Genomic DNA, 6000 nt, shown 5'->3' with positions numbered 1-6000 from the left:
TAAAGTCTGCAAAGAAAGGCCTCGAAGAGAATCGAGAGCTGGGCGGGGCTGGAGGGAGCCAGGAGAGGGAGGACGCTAGCCGGGAGCAGGAGCCGGAGCCGGAGCCGGAGCCGGAAGGGCGCGCCCGGGAGGGGGGGGGAGGGTTTGGGTAGATTCCCTGGTGGGCGGGGCTACGCCAGGCGGGGCGCGGGGTGGGCGGGGTCAGTCTGAGAAGGGCGGGCCGGGGCGGAGCCTGCTGGGAACCGGGTCATCCGGGACCCACGGGAGAACTGACTGGTCAGGGCTGTCTTGGTTCCAACACGGGTGGAACGCAATGGCTGTTTCCACACGTGGACAACTTTCACCGTACACGTGAGGGAAGCAAGGCAATGTCTGGACAGATTCAGAACCCTGACGTCCTACTTCAACCCTCAGGCAACAGTTTGTGTGCTGCATCCCTGGGATCCCTGACCCCTGCTGCTCGTTCTCCCCAGCCCACCTCAGCCCGGTGAATAAACTTTAACAAATCTAGAGCATCGCTGCCCTGCACGTTCCATCCCGCGAAGCCCATCCGCACGGGCATCTGCGCCTGCGCGCGGGCCGCGCGGCAGGGGCGGGTCTCGGTGCTCAGGCGTCTCTCCCGCGGCGGCGCTGGGGGCGGGGCTTGAGCCGGGCGCGCGCTACTGGCGGCCGGACCTCCCCGGCGCCGTGGCCGTGACGTCACCGCCGTGACGCGCACGCTGTAGGAAAACTGTAAGTTTGTGAGAATCCCTGCAGTACCACAGGCTTGCGGGGCTTGCCCGCGCCGGCTATGCCGGTGAGGTGGCGGATGTGGGGCGCGTGACCAGGGAGCTGCCCGGCGTGGCGCAGGGCTAGGTGCTGCCCGGGGCCCAGGGTGCGGGGAGGCCAGGGCTGGGCCGCACCTTCTCCCCAGGGCAGAAAATCCTGGAGCCTGCGTTCGAGGCCCGGGAAGGTGAAACGTAAAAATGGAGCGTCTCTCTTTAAGGTTTCTTGATAAACGGGTTTGGATTCTTATTCTTCATTCACCAGACCCTTCAGAGACTAGCCCTGTGTCTGGTTTCTTTGGTGTTACCTGAAATGTCCGTATCATTGAGGACAAATTAGTAAGATAAACCATCTGTTGCCTCAGTTTTCTCTTTTGTCCATTAGAGGGAAGGCAGGGATGCGACCCTACCCTCTCTAATTGTCACTCCTACAGGACCAGGAACATCCTGAAAGCACGTGAGCTAACACAAGCGTGTAAAAATGCTATAGAAAGATTAGACGGACAATTGGTGATTTTTCAGGATTTGGTAGCCCATAGCCTTTTATAGGTAGGGACTTATAGATAGGGACTTTTCTCGCAGTTTTGGTACTACTCACACTCCCTGTCCCACCCCATATGATCATGACACTCGCCTGAGGCTAATGTGAAGTATTGTCAGGGAACCTGATGGATCAGGGATCAATAAGTGACTGGTGTCATTAGTACAGTGATCTCAGCACTGCCGTGCTCTATGTGGGTTTTGGAGAGAAAACTGTTAGCATGCTGGAACTGGAACTTATGCTCAAAACAGACACACTAGTTTTAGGGAGTTGTGTCAGCTTAGAATACTCAGTCATCCTACCTGACTTAAATGGCTTGACAGACTCCCATCTAGTGTTAGAACATAAATGATGAGTTAGTACTACATTGCAGTACTTCTCAAACACTGGGACAAGTGCTTATTGGGAATTTGGAAGAGAAAAATATTCAACACACCTCAGGGTGTATTTATACAAGAGATTAAGAGATCACATTTCTGTAAATTGACTTCAATGGTGTATCTTCTCATTCTAGTGGGTGGGGCCTTAGAAAGCAGGGCTGCCTTATGTTTTGTTCTACAGTACTAGTTATAAGATTTGTGCTTAATGACAAGTTGTCTAAACTTGAAACTTCCTTTTTATATCTAAAATGGGAGATGATGGTATAGCTGCTGTTGCTTTTTCAAGGGTTAAATGAGATCATGAGTATGAAAATGAAAGGCTTTCTAAGTATGGCATTGTTAATTAAGAGATTTGCGTCAGTCTCAAGCTTGCATAAGATATGTGCGATCAGAAGTCAGATTCTGAGTCAGAACTAGAAATAGAGCAGTGAAGAATAATCTCCAACTTTATGCTACCGTAGGGAAATAGGAAACAAAAAGCACGTATAATTGGGAAAGGAAAGGACAAAGAAACAAGTACATAAAACAGTTTCACAAAAGACTAAGTCCAGTGAAATAAAGGAAGCTAAGAGAAGGCCATTGGGAAACAAAAATTGTTTTAGGGCTTTTTAGAGAAGGCAGTTAAAAGGAGAGGAAGAGTTTGAATCAGGACGTCTTGGGGAGGGATTATAATGGCATTGAGCACTTAGGTAGAGCCAGCCTACCATGCATAAGGTAGTGTACCAAACACTACTGTCTTATAATGATCTTATGAAGTAAATAATGATATCTCTATTTTTATAGAGAAGGAAACTGACGCAGGATAAGCTAAAGTATAGTAAAAATAGATCTGGATTTGGACAATCTGACTTGAAAGCCCATGCTCCAAATGATTATATTCTTCTGTCTCTGAGCACAGGTCATGTTTCTGAGATGTAAAGAAGCCTGAAAGCTGACAAGAAACAGCAAGATGAGAATGCCCAGAGCCCAGTAAGAAGAGAGGAAAGCAGTGCAGCTGATGGTGGAAAGGTTTGCTGGGTTCCTGGGGGTACTTGTAGGCTGTATTGAAGTAATAGTGTAAGTGTAATGGCAAAGGTTTGTATCAAGAAAATGGCATGTAGGAGCTGGGGTGATGGCTCAGTATAATAAGCGCTTCCCTGGTAAGTGCAAGGGTCTGAGTTCAATCTCTGGTTCCGCAAAAAAAAAAAAAAAAGAAAATGCCATGTGGTTTAAGCTTTTTTTGTGAGAAGAGTTTACTATATAGTCTTAGGATGGTAGGTGGAATAAAAATGGAGAGATTGGTGGATGTTACTATGTCTTGGGGGACCAGGTGGTGGTACTTCTAGGCCAGGGAGGTGGTAGGAGATGATAATAAGAGGTAGAATCTGTAACGTTTTAAGCAGACTTGTTGTTGTGAAGAGTGAGGAAAAGGGAAAACTAATAGCTTATTAGATTTAAGCTGAAACAAGGAGAACAGGAAATGAGAGGACACAGAGAATGTAGTTTGGGAGGAAATTCAGTTTTGAGCAAGCTTTAGATGCTTGTTGGATGTAGTAATATTAGTAATAATAGTGTGCACAGTGTAAATATAGACTGTTCTAGGCAGGGTGTTTTAGTCTTTTTGTATATATTTTATCCCAAATTTCTTTTTCTTTTAAGATTTATTGTCCCAATTTTTTTTTTTTTTTTTTTTTTTAATACAGGGTGTACAGGGTCTCACTGCGTAGATTGGATTTGTAGTTATCCTCCTGTTTACAGCCTCCCAAAAGCTGGGATTACAGGTGTGTGCCACCATGCCCAGTCTCAATCACCCTCTCAGTGCACCCTGGGAGTGGTGCCAGCACAGCAGGCCAGGGGATCAAACTCCCGACCCCTGAGTCTGCCTAAGCAGGTGCTTTAATCTGCAGAGCTATTTGGCCAGCCCTGTTGTCCCAATTTTACATGTGAGAAAATGGAGACACAGATAGTTGCCTTAAGTTAACCAATTTGTGAGTGAGGGAGCTGGGATTCATACCCAAGCAGTCTGGCTTGGAGTCCATGCAGTTAATCCTGTAACTGTCTCCATGTGGACATATTGCATGTGTGTGAATATATGAATATGGAACTCGGGAATGGTCAAGGTTTGTATTTTTGAAAAGAAAGCCTGCTTTTGTTCTTCCTTTGAGTTTTTGTTGGCATCGAGAGAAAAGAGGGCAGGCAATGGGGCTGTACTCACTGGTTTTTTATTAGTTGATTGGCTTTCTACAACCAGCATCTACAGGTACTATGAAGGTGAGATCTCTCTTTCTTTAATTTCTCTATCTCTTGTTCCTGTCCATCATTTGCCATGTAAGATGACTTTATCTAAGGGCATTTGGTTAGGTTTTAGGAATTCAGAGATGAATAAACATAAATTTCTTCCTTGGAATAGAGAATGAAGAAAAACCTGTGGGAATAAAGTTAGAGTGGACTAAATGCATAAATACATGCTGATTAGTTCATTCTGGTTTTTTGTACTTTTTCTCTCCCTTGGCCCATAGCTTAAGAAATGGGGCATGAAAAGGGCTTGAAAGAGCAAAAGAATGGCTAAGGAATTGCAGTACTAATTTGAGTCTCCCTGAGAGTCATTGTCAACAAAAGAATTCCTCAAATCTTGCATATTTTTACTATATTTCCCTTAGTTTTATTTGCCATTGATATAATTTTTATCAAATGAAATAAATTCTGATATTTGATTTGTCATTGTGCAGTGGTAGTTTTTTCTGGTGCTGTTACTCAGTAGTGTTAACAGGGCTCACAGTGAAAAAATGGAGTCGGCTTGAAATGTTGCACTTTACAATAGAGAGTGATAGAGGGCATGTGTGTGAAGACTTTAGACAGGTTTCCACTGTTTAAGTGTATATATCACACTGAAGTTCTATAGTGATTAATCCCAGGGAACTAGGTTATATTCTCAGCCCTTTTTTATTTTTGAGACCGTGTCTTTCTAAGTTGCACAAGGTAGGCTCACTTATAATGCTCCTGCCTCAGTTTCTTAAAATTGTGGGATTATATGTGTGTACAGTCAAGCTGAGCTTGTTGCAGTTTTATTACTTTGTGAATGAGTACTTCAGATTTGAACCAGTGAAAGATGAAAGTTACACCATTGCAATTTTATGGTTAATTTTGTAGGGTTTTTTTTTGTTGTTGTTGTTAAATTTGTATTTTGTTTAGCTTTATAAGCTTTTGTTGGGAGAGTTGATCTGAATAATCAAGTCCTTCATCACTAAACAGGAGCCCTCCACAAATATAAATGTAGAGGGGTGGCCTCATCTGTTGCAGTTCACAAATTTTAAATCTGCTGTATTTCTATAGCATATTCACAGTTAACTTCTTTAAGAATATCAGATATTGTGTGTGGTTTAAAATAGAATTGACTATTTTTGTTGTTGTTGTTGTGCTTTGAGACAGGATTTTGCTATGTGCTTCAGGCTGGCCTTGAACTCACTACACAGCACTGGCTGACCTTCAACTTGCAGTTCACCTGCCTCAGCCTCTCCAGTGCCGGGACCGTGGACATGAGCTACTACATTTGGCAGAATTGACTATTAAATGGCCTATGATTTCCAAGATTTTTGTGGTTCTTTTTAAATTAAGGCTTATTGAGGGCAGTTGGTGATTGTGCCAGGTAGCAAGATAGCTCAGTGTACTAAGCACCTGCTTAGGCAAGTGCAGAGACTGGCGTTTGATCCCTGAACCACACATTGTGCCTGCCCCGCCCCCAGGTGTGCTGATCAAGCCACTGAGACTGGGCATGGTGGCACATTCCTGTAATTCCAGAGCTGGGGAGGCTGAAAGCTGTGGAGTGAAACCCTGTACCAAATACATTTAAAAAAATTATATATATATATACAAATTTTAAAGTTTTTAAAATTCAGGATGCTAATGTAAATGTATGGAAGTTATTTCTTGTGTAAAACAATGTGTATAGCTCAGGGATGGAACATATTAGGCAGCTGAATATAATTTGTAAGATTCACCTATAGTTACTTTATTTCTGTATATTACCCTTAGCATGTATATATATTTGCAATGATAGCCAAGTACTAGTTTGTTTACTTTTTGCCTAGTACTGTGTCAAAGTATACTATATTTAAATGATTTAAATAATACTTAATTTTGATTTAAATTTCATTGCTTAAAAATTAAAATATTCAGGCTTTTTTTTTCTATGTAAACACTAAATGGCTAATGAGACTAAGCCTTAGTGACAGGGTAACCAAGTAAGTGGTCACCCCAAAAGAACACTCAAAAGAAAATTCTTAGAATTAAGTAAAAAAGGACTGTTGATGAAAGTGATAACCATAACTAATTACCA

General features: G+C 43.1%; 1 protein-coding gene across 11 annotated transcripts in view; it reads left to right on the top strand.

Annotated features, from left to right (window-relative positions):
* The first annotated feature begins 279 nt into the window (after positions 1–279).
* The window catches only part of Znf438 (zinc finger protein 438), a 241573-nt gene continuing 235852 nt past the window's right edge, over positions 280–6000 (top strand). For 5 of the 11 annotated variants that reach the window (XM_023701864.1, XM_023701861.1, XM_023701858.1 and 2 more), the window contains exons 1-2: positions 649–732; positions 2584–2693. The gene's annotated coding sequence lies outside the window, so the exon portion shown is untranslated. The other 6 variants (XM_023701862.1, XM_023701866.1, XM_023701865.1 and 3 more) reach the window with 6 other exon arrangements.

The sequence above is a fragment of the Octodon degus genome, unplaced genomic scaffold, assembly GCF_000260255.1.
Source record: "Octodon degus isolate 3935 unplaced genomic scaffold, OctDeg1.0 scaffold00141, whole genome shotgun sequence".
NCBI lineage: Eukaryota > Metazoa > Chordata > Mammalia > Rodentia > Octodontidae > Octodon > Octodon degus.
The sequence above is the reverse complement of the archived record's forward strand: the minus strand, read 5'-3'. Positions and strand labels throughout refer to the sequence as shown.